Raw genomic sequence first — 16566 nt, forward strand, 5'->3', positions numbered from 1 at the left:
TCACTGATACCACAAAAGACAACCAAGTCTTCTTGCATACTGCAACGACAAATAAGAGGCGCTGGTGAAGCCACACCCTCTCCCAGCTTCGCAGCACCACTGCACCGAGACTCTGATATACATCCCAGAACAGGTACGCTCAGCTCAGTTCGTGATTAACGATGAAGACGACAGCATTGTCTTAGATAGGTCACGACTGCATATTATGTCTTGTGTAGAATTGTAACTATGAACATTAAATCTACCCCCAGCGAAAACTACTTAAAACAGTTTGTATCTAGTTATACTTTAATATACAGAGGCATTTGTAAATACTCAGACCATTCTTGTGGAAAAGGATTATACAAAGTTAAATAAATCTTCGTATCTGCCTTGCAATAAAGTGAAATGATATTTTACATGTTCTAGTTTCCACTCTTTCTCCTCTCGGAGCAAGTAAAGAATCCACAGTTGTATTGACGATTGTACTTACGTCCAATACGACACAGGCGTTATTCGTTTCCACCCCGCCTCTACCATGCATTAAGTAAGCTACTCTATACAGGGTGTTGAAAACAAGTACCATATATTACGAAAGGAGGTATGTCGCACAAAACATGAAAGAAAGTTCCTATAACGCTATTTCCAGAAATCAATAATTGTTGAGGTTTGCGCCAATCTGTCGTCTCGTTCTCATCTGTCTGATACGTACGTCATGCACACAATAGGCCAACGATGGCATACGAAAGACGTCAAGCTGATTCATTAAATGTATTGGCAGTTGCGATTATGGACAACCATCAGCTGTATAATGGAATGACGACAGGGAAAATTTGTGCTGGACTGGACTCAAACCTGGATTTTTCGCTTTCGCAAGCGGTAGTCTTACCTTTTTGGTTTCGTTGCATTTGTTCGGGGCAGACGTCTCATGACACCCACTGAATTTCGTCGTTGATCCATTCATTCAGGTATTTTTTGTTACAGAGGGCAGCTAATCCTCTGACCTAACACGCTGAGCTCCCGTACTGGCACAATTAGGCTATCGTGTACACTTCACGGCCGGGCCCAAACTTCCATATGTTCTCAATGACGTGTCTACAACCTACACTCGTACATCCGTTATGTATATTTCCGTACAGGGGAGACGTTTTAATTGAAAGTCGATTGTAGTGTCTGTGTATAATGCCTCATCGTTAGGTGACCGCTCGCCATAAAAAGAAAATCCTGGTTCGAGTCACGGTTCGCCACAAATTTTCATTGACATCATTCCATTATATAGGTGGTGGTCACCCATATTCGCAACTGCGACTACTTTTACTGTATTTTATAACGACTGTTGTTGCCGAGTGTCTGAATCTTCGGACATGCACGCTTGTCCGGAGAAAAATTGCATCGTAATCCTGAACAACACGGGCACTGCAATAAGACATCCCATTGGCTCGGCCGAGGATTGATCGCCTAACGCATTGCCGTTTAGCCTCTCATCCTCACCAAACCACAGGGTTGGGGCCAAAGAGTCGTTCCACGTGCAGCGTTTATTTTGCTGCAAGAAGTTGATTATTAGAAAAAGAAGTAACAATACTGGTGGACGACCTCTCTTTTAAAAAGTACGGAGTAGTGTAATGGAACAAAATTAACGTCTGACCCTAAACCTGAACTGGAATAAGGGCTATTTCACATTTTTTTTCCGAATGAAAACTACAGGTTTCGAATTGTTATTGAACTGGCTATCGCTTAAAATTTCCAAAGATACCACTTCTTTTGTACCTCAGCAGAAAGATCAACGGGCGCTCGGGCGCCAGTTTATGCCCGCACACCCACCGGAGCTGATCTCAAAAGTTTGTGTATATATTGTCCCGGCTAGTTAAGAACCATTCCCTGCCGTGTGCGTCGGGCATAAAACATCTCTTAATCAAGTTATGAGTCTAGTCGTGTGAGCTAGCAGCTGAAAATTGATCGCGTTTTTCCAGAGATAATTCAACCACGATGGATCCCTAGACAATTTTGTTTTTTATTACTCTGAGTAAGATATCAATTGAGTTCCAGTCTATTTTTACTAATTTGTTTCCCTGAGTAATTTGATTTAGTTACTTTAGCAGTCTGTATGCATTCGTTGAATCATATTGAATATGTTTGTAAAAAGTATATCAGCTTCCTTCAATAACCCTTCAATGTTCAAAGATAATAGTGCCTATGTACTAGGATATTATGGAATTTAGTAAACTCTGGGAATTTCTCGTATATTTCTGTTTTGTAGACACAATTAAGTTCTTAAATTAATGAGAGATGGCACTAGAGGATCAATGAAAGGAGAGTTGATCCTAGTGTGTATTGTTTCGGTCTGATAACAGCCAGTCAGTACGGTACTACATTCCTTCGTGTACCTATCACCAAAGATATGCTTTCCCATGAAACTGTCCTTTGCCATTAATGCCCGATAATTATAAATATGTCTCTGTCCCTTGCAGTGTCTAAGCTTCTCAATTCTCACAACACGATATTAATTATGGGTTCGAATCCTTTCAATGTCTGTTCAGCACAAGTTCAATCTTTTAACGGGCATTATTTTTCACTTCTCGTTTATTAGTGGAATCACCTTGCCAACGAGCGGTAAAGATACTAGTGTGGTAACCTCCAAACTATTTTCGGTCCAAATACTCTTTAATAATTCGCAGACACCGAATAAAGTCGTCATTCAACATAAAAGTTTCCGTATTGTCAATAAACCTCTTCACAACCGTAAGTATACGATCGTAACGTTTCGTTTAACACGTACAATCACCATTCACTTGAATATCAATGTTCGTACACCCAAGCACCTCTAATTGACTCCGCCTCTGAATTTATCCCAAAATAATCTATTCTCCACCACACCAATGTCTAATCCAATTCTAAGAATGCAATTTAATTAGGCTTCTAATCCCAAAAACTGCGATCACACTCGCCGCCGCTGGAAACAGAAACTCAAGAGACCTAAAAATGCTGCGCATTGGTTTACATACTACTTTCAAAATAAAACGCAGCTCTGTTATGTCTTCCTTGCATTCCCTTTGTACTACTTTGCGTTACTCTATTTGGAATATCTACGCTTTGTAAAATTTTAACTAACTATTACTTCGAAATACTACTACTGTTTTTTGGCTCTTATGTCATTTCGTATTACATAATTTAATCTAATACTCGTTTCTGTATAACCACTCTCTAAAGAGCTGTTACAAACTGTCTGTCACTTAAAATTTCCAACGATAACACCTCTTTTGTACCTCAGCAGATAGATCAATGGGCGCTCTGAGATAACACTGGAAGTTGGGTTCCTGTTCTGGAACAGAGTCGAGGGGCGTAAATGCAATGCTCCGTATAAAACAAATATTTGATCATATTCGCTCTTCGTTTTGAATTCCTAATTTAAAGAAAGCTGGAGGACTGTAAGGAGAAGATCTGCTCGTTTGTGTAGCACGCGAAGTCAAAGTTAACGGTACAACCAAACTAAGCAAATCAAATTGCTTAGCAAATTACGCAAGTGTGGATTAGTCTGTTGGAATTCAGGCACTTTTTCCATCTCTTCCAGTGCCTTTCTACTTCGTTGATTCGCATGAGCTTCGCTCTTCAGTGCCCTTTTACCTTGTTCAGTTTACCTTGTTCAATCCTGTGATCTTCGATATTAAGGCATTGGCGAGTCTTCATCAAAATATGCATATTTAATTGAATGTATTGTTGACTATTTTTTAAGGAGAGTTGTGTGCTACCGCCTCCCGTCTTTAATCAATCACCATGCCTGATTTCCTGCAGTGTGACTGAGGACAAAATCGAATCACGCTTGTAGTGGGAGGTTATTTCGGTAATTTAGGCGCAGTCACGACAGGGATCAGGACATCAGGATAGTGGCCTCTCGTTTCGAAGTCATAAAGCTAGGAATGTGATTTCACTTTTCCGTGCGGTTAATGTGTCTGTGTCTGTGTAAAATAAATAAATAAATAAATAAATTAAAATAAAAAATGCCACAATGCGCACAGTTCCTCACATGAAACTCTTATAGAAGCGGAATTTAATGTCCTAATGTGCTTAAACAGCCGGTGAAGTCCAAAATTTTGAATTCTCAGGACCTAGAGTAGATGGAAAAAATTCTTGGACGTATCACATCCCAAATCTTGTACCAAATCTTGTACAGTGCTGATATGGTCACTACAAGGAAAATCTTCACTGTAGCTGACAATGAAATGGGAAAGCTCGGTTACTCGTTTATTTTGCTTACTTTCACTCTGTTATGTGCTATGGTATACTTTCGGGCAACTTTGTGCACCTGCCAAGAATATTCTTAACCCACAAACGACCTGTCATGCAGATCTATCGTGTCAGATCGCTACTTCGTGTAGACCGTTCTTTAGATGTCTCGGAGTCATTGAGCCGTGGTAAAAATTGCTGTTTTGAAGAGCGCGCCGCAGCGCGTAGTGTAAAGCAGTCGCTCTCCGTTTCTGGCGGTGGCGCCGCTGTGGCAGTTGCAGCTTTGGCGTCTCCCTCTGGTGGGAAAGGGGAAAGGTTGCCTGTTCACGTGCATTTAAGGGGCGCTATGAGCTCGCCAGTCAGTCAGTCTGGGTCAGTCTATCGTCCCCAGCTTGCTAGTTTGTCTCTCGTCCGCATTTGTTAGGCAGTTAGTGTCTGTCTGTCGTTCGGAGTGCTAGTATGTCTGTCGTTCGGATCAACCTTTAAAGCCGGCAAAATGAGAGTCTTTCCACTGCGCCAGTAAGAGAACTCAGCGAGTGCTCGCTCGGTCGGGGCTTACTTAGTTCCTGCATCTGAGTCTGCGCGTTAGGCCGCCAGTCTGCTCGAGTTTGCTCAGGCAATGGTAATTGGCGGTTGGATTGATCGGTTGGTCGGCCGCGCACTGAGACACAAGATGACTTGTCCGTCTTGAGCGTCGGCGCATGTGAGGTCGCCACATGAGTCCAGTGGGCCGCGCCGTATAGCGAGGGGCAGTGGCTTCGCGGTCGACACGAGAGCCACAGGAGTCAACCCACGACACCAGTCTTGCCGGTACGGCCTGCGACGCCGTGAGACGGGAGATCGGCGCACCTTCCTGCGTCCGTTGAAGCGGCTGGCAGCGGACGGTTCAGGAGAACGATCTGGGGGTGCTGCGCCAGGTCTTCTCGAGAAATCGCAGTTTATTAGAAGTTAAGTGATTGGTGCTCTTGTTAAATTCTACTTGTTTTCTTGGTGAGGTCATCAACCGTTTTGCTTCTCCGTCTGCCCACCCGCGGGAAGGTGGTTGTTTATAAATTGGGTGGTCCGTTTTTCCCTTGTGGAGTAGGGGCGGGTTAGAGCAACCTGCGGTTCGCGTTGTTCGTTAATTTCCCTATCAATCTACCGTACGTTAGTAGCTGCCTCTGTCATGTTTGTCGGATTTGGTGTGTTAACGAATTTATTGCTTGGAGTGTAACGGCCTAATACCTGAAATACGTTTTGATCTTTGGAAACTTTGATATCATTGCCTATAATCTTGAGAGGCGGTATCTGTGTACTGTAGATCATCTTAACTATTGTTTGGCCAACCTTGTAGAATTTTATATAGGATTGCATTTCATGGGCTTTTATTTAAATGATCATTTTAGTAATAAAGTTGCCACCCTTTCACCGTAAGACTTTTCTTAGAAGTTAAAATCAAGTTGTACCTTCGGTGGCAAGGTTAATATTTTATTGTTGGTGTTTTGTACTATTTCCATCCCTCCTACGGGGAGTGCATAGTTTGTGTGCCTGTGTAAATTGTTAAAACTCTTAGCTTAAGGTTACCTGGTGTGTTGCAGATTTGCACCACTGTAGTCTTTCAGAGGCTGTTGTAACTACGGCCATGTCAAAAGAGAGCGGCAAGGTTCTCTGCCCGAAAGCTCATACAGTCAAAACTTGTTTCTTTCTGCCTCGGAATAAATTGTAACTTTGATATTTAGAGGGTGCTTTCTGATTATAATTTTAAATCTGTTTCTTTTAAAAAATGCTTTTAGGCACTATTAAATTCCCATTTGTTAATAAGAATTTGGTTATGATTTCATCAGTTACTCCCTGGCAACTATTTCCATGCTTACATAGTTTGATTAAATCTGTTAATGTTCTTGATGAATCGCTAGTACATAAAATAAATTTTTAAGAATATTCTTTGAAAATAAATCACGGTTCAATCATATCTCATAATTTATCATTAGGTTCGTTGTTGACAATATTAACTCATACAGAAGAAACGGCAACATTTATTTATTGAACGCTAGAAGCGAAAACTGTTAGCGTATGGTAAACGTTCTTGTACTGAAAGGTATGCACTACTCAGCAGATGTTATTTTCAGTAAGCTTCCAACAGAACTGAAAAGAAATTGTAGTGATAAATCTGCAAGTCTTCATATATTTTCCTTGTAACATACTCATTCTATACTGTACCCTATAGGAGGTCGTTGCAGTAGTGCAGCACTTTCCTATGTGATGTATTATTTAATCTTACACTTTCAAAACTACTTTTTTCGTGTTTTCTTAATTCTTTAATTTGTTTTTGAGACGCCGTGCTAAACTCGCAGGACAGGACAAGTAGTAGGAATTGTGGGAGTGGGCCAGAATGAGCCGCTGTCAGTTACTCTCCAAACATAACACTTTATTTAGTTGTCCAAACATCACAGCGCAACTTCTAAACTTGACTATCGATAGAAAACGTTTTTAATTCTAAAACGGCTTAAGGCCCATGAATTAAATACAACTGCTCTACAAATATTTTTTTCTTTTTTGAGTCAGAAGGCTCTAGGCTTTAACCTTTAATAGTATTTAAGGCCAAGCGATGTAAGACTTGACTAGTCAGATAGACTAAGTTTTTTTAAAAGAAGCTGCAGGCCGATAGATTTAAAACAACATAACTGCAATAACCTTTCAATAGGCAGAAGGCCGAAGCTTTATGACCCATAAGAAACCTTATCCCAAAACTGCTGAAGGCCTTTGCTTAAAAAAAAAACTGCAACCAGTTTTTCAAGGCAGAAGGCCCAAAGCTTTTAACAAAAAATGGCTCTGAGCACTATGGGACTCAACTTCTGAGGTCATTAGTCCCCTAGAACTTAGAACTAGTTAAACCTAACTAGCCTAAGGACATCACATACACTCATGCCCGAGGCAGGATTCGAACCTGCGACCGTAGCAGTCACGCGGTTCCGGACTGAGCGCCTAGAACCGCTAGACCACCGCGGCCGGCAAAGCTTTTAACCTTAAATAGTATTTAAACCCAAGTGATGTAAGACTTGATAAATAAGAATCCAAAATTTTAAAGCGGCTGAAGGCCCATCGTTTTAAGAACAATACAACTACGATCAATTTTGAACAGGCAGAAGGCCCAAGCTTTATCTTCAGACAATGTAAGGCTTGCCCAATTTAGAAAAACTTACTTTTAAAACAGATGACAGCCTTTGATTTAAAAACACAATTACAAGCAACATGCATACAAATTCCAACCATCGGCTATGAGCCATTAAAAGTACACAATTAAACGCCAACAAGAAAGGCAGTATAGGCAACGGCGCTCAGAAGTTTCCAGGGGCTCGGCCTGTCCTTGCAATCTTAACGTTCGCTTAGGTGAGACAAGAAGTCAACCCAACTATACTCGATCCGCCGGCAACACAACCAAGAGACAGTCAGGGACCCACCGACAAGACGACTTGCTAACCACCGACCAGTATACGAGAATTCCAAAGCCAAAACGTTACAGACATAGCCGCCGCAACCAAAAATAGATTAAGTTGTCAAAACTACACACCATGTTGGACAGCGACAACAGTTGCGGAAAGGACGCAGCCTGAATTTACTTTGGCGACCAGGGCAGGTAACCGGAACACTGAAGGCCACAAGGCAGAAAATTCCGCTGGTGCACTTAAATATGAAACCGACAAATATAGCTAATTTCACCACATGGCGGCTCAGTCTTCATCAACTCGAACACTCGCTGTTGCTCCCAGGAATACCTCCAACAGCGAACCGCCAACCGAGGGGACAACGTGACCAGACGTGGCTTCCGTGATTAAATCACCACTCAACTTGCATGTCCTGTGTCAGTGAACCACGGACCTCGTAGCACTGGGAACAGCCCCCGCAAGGTCCGACACTGCATAGAGACCGCCAGTGGGTCCGGCCGACTGCGCCGCACGGAGACTTGCTTGCTGATCCGCTCTAACCGACCGACTGACTGCCAGTACGCCGACAACATTTAAAACAAGTTGTCAGTGGAAATGACACCAACTACACACACAGTTTGACAAACGCTTGCAAGAATTCTTGAACGATACTCAGCAGTGGCTGTGCAATCACGAAGACAAATCGGGAGTCGATACACACACACACACACACACACACAGCCAACCCATAAGCGATTGGCGAGCCAAATCACGTCTTCCAGTAGGACGACCGACCGACGATCTACGAAGACCGTCCCCGGCGCAAGTGATGCGTGGCGGCAACGGTCGCTTCGTGTATTACACTGCTGGCCACCGTAAATTCAACACCAAGAAAGACAAGAGGTAGCACAACATAATTTATTTTGTGGATAACATGTTGACCAAGTATCAAATGATTACGTTTACAGACGTCTGTAACATATGGTTCCTGCCAGAATCAGCAGCCAGAGTAGCCGCCATTGTTGGAGATCACCGCTGCCACACGTCTCGGCATTGAGTCAAAGAGACGTTGGATGTGTTCCTGGGGTACAGCAGCCCAAGCAGCTTCCACACGTTGCCAAAGATCATCTGGTGTGGCAGCTGGGGATGTAATCTGGGTCACTTGTTGAGCAACCATGGACCACATGTTTCCTATCGGCGAAAGATCCGGAGAGCGAGCCGGCCAGGGAAGCAATTCAATCTGGTTATTGACGAAGAACCTTTGGACAACGCGTGCCACGTGTGGTCGCGCATTATCCTGTTGAAATATGGCTGTGCCCGAGCCCTGAAGGTAAGGAAGGACAACTGGCTCCAGCACCTCGGATATGTAGCGCCGGCTATTTAAAGTACCGGCAATGCGTACTAGAGGCGTGCGAGAGTAATATCCAATACCGCCCCATACCATAATACCCGGTGCAAGACCAGTGTGGCGGTGCATAATGCAGCTGTCCAGCATCCTCTCTCCACGGTGTCTCCACACTCGAATCCGACCATCGTGGTGCTGCAGACAGAAGCGTGCCTCGTCAGTAAAGACAACGTCATTCCATTCTGCCGTCCACATCCGTCTGTCATCACACCATTGGCGACGGAGACGTCTGTGGTTCTGCGTCAATGGTAGACGAAGCAATGGACGTCTTGCGGACAGACCACTCTGCTGTAAACGGCGTCGAATGGTACACGCAGACACTGGATGATGCGTTACAGACGCAATGTGCTGTGCTATGGTTCGGGATGTCACTGAGCGATCCGTCACTGCCATGCACACAATTTGCCTATCAGCACGTGCAGTGGTGCACCGAGGTGAATGCGATGGACCACGTCGGTCCGTCGTACCCTCCTGCATCCAACGGTCACATATCCGCATTACAGTTGTTTGGTTTCGTCCAACACGACTAGCGATTTCTCTGTATGATAATCCACAATCTCGGTAAGCCACTATCCTTCCTCTGTCGAACTCGGATACTTGATCAAACGATGTTCGCTGTTGTCTACGAGGCATAACTGATCGTCTTGTGAAACAACCACAAGGTAAACACACGTGCCGAACGTACACTCGTCGAAATCGCCAAGCCTTAAATGGCGCTATGAGGTGGCGCCACAGGCGCGCGTGATGTGCGTCTGCGCTGAAATTCTAATCAGTTGCATATCTCATCGCTGCAAACTCATGGTGTAAATTTCACTTGATTCGGATGCTTCCTTCAGGGTGTTGCACTTACGGTGGCGAGCAGTGTAAAAACTTAACGATATTGCTTTGCTTCTTTTGATACGTTTTATTTATAGTTTCCTAGTAGAATCGAATGTATCAACTTTGCTTTGTCATTTGGGTGATTTGATCTCGTTTTATTTATGAATAAGAATGTCTAGAAAATGTCAGGTGTTTCTGAAAACACTAGAATGGCTAAAGGACTCAGGACTATGCAGTCTCAAGAGTCTAATGAAGATCGTGACGTGATACTTCTGCGAGCGGGCCGCTTTGTAACTCTGATCGAGAGTGTATGCACTGTCTCGCTCCTCAGACCTCTTCGCTCACAGATACCTGAAGTTACTTCTCTCCAACTTAACATCACAGAAGCAGAAATTTTGACGGGAAGTGGTGCATTTTTTATCCCGCCTGGAAGGCGGCGCGTGGGTCTGCTCCTGCAAACTGATGGGTAGACAGAATGTAGGAAGCTAGGAGGAGCAGGTGAAGATGAAGTACTTCGGTACTGCGTGTAAATTTACTATAGGAAGAAGATGAATACATAACTTTGCACTGAGGAGCACGTAGGTGCGAAGTCGGATGTATCAAAGCTCACAGAAGTTACACAGGCAAAATGTGTAGTGGCTCGCCCACTATGAAAATGAAACAGTGTTGTTTGGTCGTCAGCTAGCGATCAAATGGGCAGAATCCGGAGCGGCGCTCGTAGAGCTGCACAGCGCCGGCTAGAGGGCGAGCGAGTTATTACACCTTGAACCCTGCTGATTCGTAATAATGTACGGTTTCGCTTTAGACGTGCACAGTTTTGATGAGCTTATTTTATGCCTTGATCATAAATAAGGCACAAGGCCAGGCGCTGCATCTTGTGGGCGTGGACCATTTTGTGCGGCCAGATCCACATGACTCTCTCTCCGGTTAGTGAAGCAAACAAGTTCTTCGTTCATGCCCCCAATCATACTATTTCAGACACTGCATACAAAGACGCTTTGTAAGCCGAAAATAAATTCCACGCAGATGAAGTCTTGGGCACAAATGGTTCAAATGCCTCTGAGCACTATGGGACTTAACTGCTGAGCTACTTAAACCTAACTAACATAAGGACATCGCATACATCAATGCCCGAGGCAGGATTCGAACCTGCGACCGGAGCGGTCGCGCGGTTCCAGACTGTAGCGCCTAGAACCGCTCGGCCACTCAGGCCGGCTCTTGGGCACAGCTATAAATAAAATATCTAGGAACCACTCGGTTTCTCTAGGAAATAAATGGGATGAAATTTCTGTCATTGAGCTGTGTTTTATGCCTCGCTAAATTTATTTTTTGACTGTAAGCCCGTAACACCGACATATTTCCTTTTTATAGATCTGAGGATTGCGTATTGCCGAAATAGTAATCTAGTTATTGTGTTTACATAGCGATCTTGGGGAAATAAATTGGTCTTCGAAAGGAGATTATAAAACAAAATTATAGGTCACCTCCTACACAGACTGATCATGTCAGGTAACAATAAATAAACTTTGCTGTAATTGTCTACTGGTTGACTGCGATGGATTTCTTGGAGCAGTGGATAATGTACAGAATGTCTCTGTATGTCCATATTTTCAGAGATGGTTGCTGGACTCGACTGTTCAGTACAGAACATCAAATCAACACCTTTCAGCCGTCTAATTTCCAAACTGTTATTTTATTGGGCTACCAGTTTCAGCGATTTATTACGCCATCTTCAGGCAACTTGACCGACTCGGAGGAAGATTCCAACCTCGGTTCCGGTCAAAATAGTCTAATAGTCGGCAGATGGTGTTTGAAGTGATCGCTGTATCAAGCAGAAATCTACAGATACCAGTCTTTGAATGCTTGCCCCTATTTTGACCGGAACCGAGGTTGGAACCTAGACTGAAATCTTTCTACACGTGGGTCAGGGGGCCTGAAGGCGTAATCAATCGCCGAAACTGGTAGCCCAATAAATTAAACGGCTGAAAGGTGTTTGATATGACATTCTGCAATGTTGAAAATTTACTGTAGAGGCCGGGCCGGCACTGTGATCTCTGCTGTGGGGTGCAGCAGTGCAGGGTGGTTGAGTGAGAGCCTGTTAGACGATTAGATAGACGTTAGTGACATAGAAATGACGTCGTTATTCAGAGCACATCAGCAGCCGGGGCTTTGCTCTAGGCAGCCAGCACTCGCTTGTAGGTCGAAATTAGCAAGCGCCCAGCCAAGGGGGGCTGTCGTCAGCCTGTAGCCCGGGGCCAACGAGATATATAGGCGCTGTGGCATGCATCACAGCACGTTACACTTCAGGTCTTTCGAGTGCCAGCGACCGTCTCTGGCGGGCAGCGAGTTACTATTTCAGATGAGTTTAATAATCCTTAACTCTGCACTGAATATACGCAAGCACATAACAAAGTTAAGACCATCAGTGGGTATCTTGTCACTTACGTACTGTGATATCACAAGTTCCTTACGGGCCCTCATTTCTTTTGGGTCCTCTTACGGCCAGCGCGACGTAGCCTGCAGTGCCTAATGACAGCCAATCATCTCGGCAGTGGGCGCCTTCAGGCCCGCCAGATCGCCCCATGGCCACAGAAGTACACTACTAGCCATTAAAATTGCTACACCACGAAGATGACCGACAGGAAGAAGATGCTGTGATATGCAAATGATTAGCTTTCAAGAGCATTCACACAAAATTGGCGCCGGTGGCGACACCTACAACGTGCTGACATGTGGAAAGTTTCCAACCGATTTCTCATACACAAACAGCAGTTGACCGGCGTTGCCTGGTGAAACGTTGTTGCGATGCCTCGTGTAAGGAGGAGAAATGCGTACCATCACGTTTCCGACTTTGATAAAGGTCGGATTGTACCCTATCGCGATTGCTGTTTATCGTATCGCGACATTGCTGTTCACGTTGGTCGAGATCCAATGACTGTTAGTAGAATATGGAATCGGTGGATTCAGGAGGGTAATACGGAACGCCGTGCTGGATCCCAACGGCCACGTATCACTAGCAGTCGAGATGACAGACAGCTTATCCGCATGGCAGTAACGGATCGTACAGCCACGCCTCGATCCCTGAGTCAGCAGATGGGGACATTTGCGAGACAACAACCATCTGCACGAACAGTTCGATGACGTTTTGCAGCAGCATGGACTATCAGTTCGGAGACCATGGCTGTGGTTACCCTTGACGCTGCATCACAGACAGGAACGCCTGCGATGGTGTACTCAATGACGAACCTGGGTGCACGAATGGCAGAACGTCATTGTTTCAGATGAATCCAGGTTCTGTTTACAGCATCATGATGGTTGCATCCGTGTTTGGCGACATCGCGGTGAACGCACATTGGAAGCGTGTATTTGTCATCGCCATACTGGCGTGTCACCCGGCGTGATGGTATGGGGTGCCATTGGTTACACGTCTCGGTCACCTCTTGTTCGCACTGACGGCACTTTGAACAGTGGACGTTACATTTCAGATCTGTTACGACCCGTGGCTCTACCCTTCATTCATCCCTGCGAAACCCTACATTTCAGCAGCATAATGCATGACCGCATGTTGCAGGTCCTGTACGGGCCTTCCTGGATACAGAAAATGTTCGACTGCTGCCCTGGACAGCACATTCTCCAGATCTCTCACCAACTGAAAACGTCTGGTCAATAGTGGGTGAGCAACTGGCTCGTCACAATGCGCCAGTCACTACTCTTGATTGTCTGTGGTATCGTGTTGAAGCTGCATGGGCAGCTGCACCTGTACACGCCATCCAAGCTCTGTTTGAGTCAATGCCCAGGCGTATCAAGGACGTTATTACGTCCGGAGGTGGTTGTTGCGGGTACTGATTTCTCAGGATCTATGCACCCAAAATTGCGTGAAAATGTAAACACACGTCAGTTCTAGAATAATATATTTGTCCAATGAATACCCGTTTATCATCTGCATTTCTTCTTGGTGTAGCAATATTAATGGCCAGTAGTGTACATACATGCACGTTAAGAAATTTATACCACTGGGAGACTAGGTGATCAGTTCCTATTTTATACAGGGTGGTCCATTGATCGTGACCGGGCCAAATGTCTCACGAAATAACCGTCAAACGAAAAAACTACAAAGAACGAAACTTGTCTATTGCGCTCCTGCACCACCTATCATAGCTGGAGAGTTTTGGTGGAGATACAACAATAAAGTCGGACGGCAAGTCCAAACAATATTTCAAATGGTTCAAAGCGCTCTAAGCACTATGGGACTTAACATCTGAGGTCATCAGTCCCCTAGACTTAGAACTACTTAAACCTAACTAACCTAAGGACAGCACACACATCCATGCCCGAGGCAGGAGTCGAACCTGCGACCGTAGCAGCAGCGCGGTTCCGGACTGAAGCGCCTAGAACTGTTCGGCCACAGCGACCGGCTAAACAATATTTAAATAAAACTATTACTATAAGCCTGGCAAATTTAAGTCTGCTTTATCGCGTAGTTCTAAGACAGGTGAAGCTGCTAAAGTTACTCGAATCCAACAAAACTCAGAGCAATCTCATGTCCGCCGGAACTTGGGTGGAGAACGATTGGAGGCCTTAAGAACTACATCGACACTGAGTGTCACGCGTCTCTTACAGCTTCGAAGACCCTTGAAGACTGTCAACGATGGCGTCATTTGAAGGCCGTACGACAAACAGAATCGTCCCTTTGTATTTGGAATGTGCGAGGCATTTGGCGAGGCCGGGTTTGATTATGATCCATTAAATGACTACGTTAATAACAAATTATCATAGAGAGACTCATCAAAGACGTAGGCACCATTACGCATTAAAATGGAAGTGAGAAATATTTGGTATGTGTTGCTCTGGCGGCAAAATCTCAGCCAGAGAACCACCTAAAAACTCTACTTCTGCACATATGTAATGAATACAGCGTTTTTTAAAAATTTGATTAGAAAATATAATACGTACTTTCAGATTCGACATACAGCAAAATAATGTAAACACTTTCATTATGTACCTACATACCCGCGCTGCATACATTTTCATATACAGGGTGGTCCATTGATAGTGACCGGGCCAAATATCTCATGAACTAAGCATCAACAGAAAAAACTACAAAGAACGAAACTCGTCTAGCTTGAAGGGGGAAACCAGATGGCGCTATGGTTGGCCCGCTAGATGGCGCTGCCATAGGTCAAACGGATATCAACTGCGTTTTTTAAAACCATGAACTCCCATTTTTTATTACACATTCGTGTAGTGCGTAAAGAAATATGAATGTTTTAGTTGGACCACTTTTTCGCTTTGCGATAGATGGTGCTGAAATAGTCACAAACATATGGCTCACAATTTTAGACGAACAGTTGGTAACAAGTAGGTTTTAAATTAAAATACAGAATGTAGGTAAGTTTGAACATTTTATTTCGGTTGTTCCAATGTGATATATGTACCTTTGTGAACTTATCATTTCTGAGAACGCATGCTGTTACAGCGTGATTACCTGTAAATACCACATTAATGCAATAAATGCTCAAAACGATGTCCGTCAACCTCAATGCATTTGGCAATACGTGTAAGGACATTCCTCTCAACAGCGGGTAGTTCTCCTTTCGTAATGTTCGCACATGCACTGACAATGCGCTGACGCATGTTGTCAGGCGTTGTCGGTGGATCACGATAGCAAATATCCTTCACACAGAAAGAAATCCCGGGACGTCAGATCCGGTGAACGCGTGGGCAATGGTATGGTGCTTCGACAACCTTTCCACCTGTCATGTAATATGCTATTCAATACCGATTAAACCGCATGCGAGCTATGTGCCGGACATCCATCGTGTTGGAAGTACATCGCCATTCTGTCATGCAGTGAAACATCTTGTAGTAACATCGATAGAACATTACGTAGGAAATCAGCATACATTGCACCATTTAGATTTCCATCCATAAAATGGGGGCCAATTATCCTTCTTCCCATAATGCCGCGCCATGCATTAACCCGCCAAGGTCGCTGATGTTCCACTTGTCGCAGCCATCGTGGATTTTCCGTTGCCGAATAGTGCATATTGTGCCTGTTTACGTTACCGCCGTTGGTGAATGACGCTTTGTCGCTAAATAGAACGCGTGAAAAAAATGTTTCCTCGTCCCGTAATTTCTCTTGTGCCCAGTGGCAGAACTGTACACGACGTTCAAAGTCGTCGCCATGCAATTCCTGGTGCATAGAAATATGGTACGGGTGCAATCGATGTTGATGTAGCATTCTCAACACCGACATTCTTGAGATTCCCGATTCTCGCGCAATTTGTCTGCTGCTGATGTGCGGATTAGCCGCGACAGCAGCTAAAACACCTACTTGGGCATCATCATTTCTTGCAGGTCGTGATTCACGTTTCACATGTGGCTGAACACTTCCTGTTTCCTTAAATAACGTAGCTATCCGGCGAACGGTCCGGAGACTTGGATGATGTCGTCCAGGATACATAGCACACGCCCGTTGGGCATTTTCATCACAATAGCCATACATCAACACGATACCGACCCTTTCCGCAATTGGTAAACGGTCCATTTTAACACGGGTTATGTATCACGAAGCAAATACCGTCCGCACTGGCGGAATGTTACGTGATACCACGTACTCATACGTTTGTGACTATTACAGCGCCATCTATCACAAAGCGAAAAAAGCGGTCCAACTAAAACATTCACATTTCTTTACGTACTACACGAATATGTCATAAAAATGGGGGTTCCTATTTA

The sequence above is a fragment of the Schistocerca nitens genome, chromosome 2 (assembly GCF_023898315.1).
Source record: "Schistocerca nitens isolate TAMUIC-IGC-003100 chromosome 2, iqSchNite1.1, whole genome shotgun sequence".
NCBI classification, from domain to species: Eukaryota; Metazoa; Arthropoda; class Insecta; order Orthoptera; family Acrididae; genus Schistocerca; species Schistocerca nitens.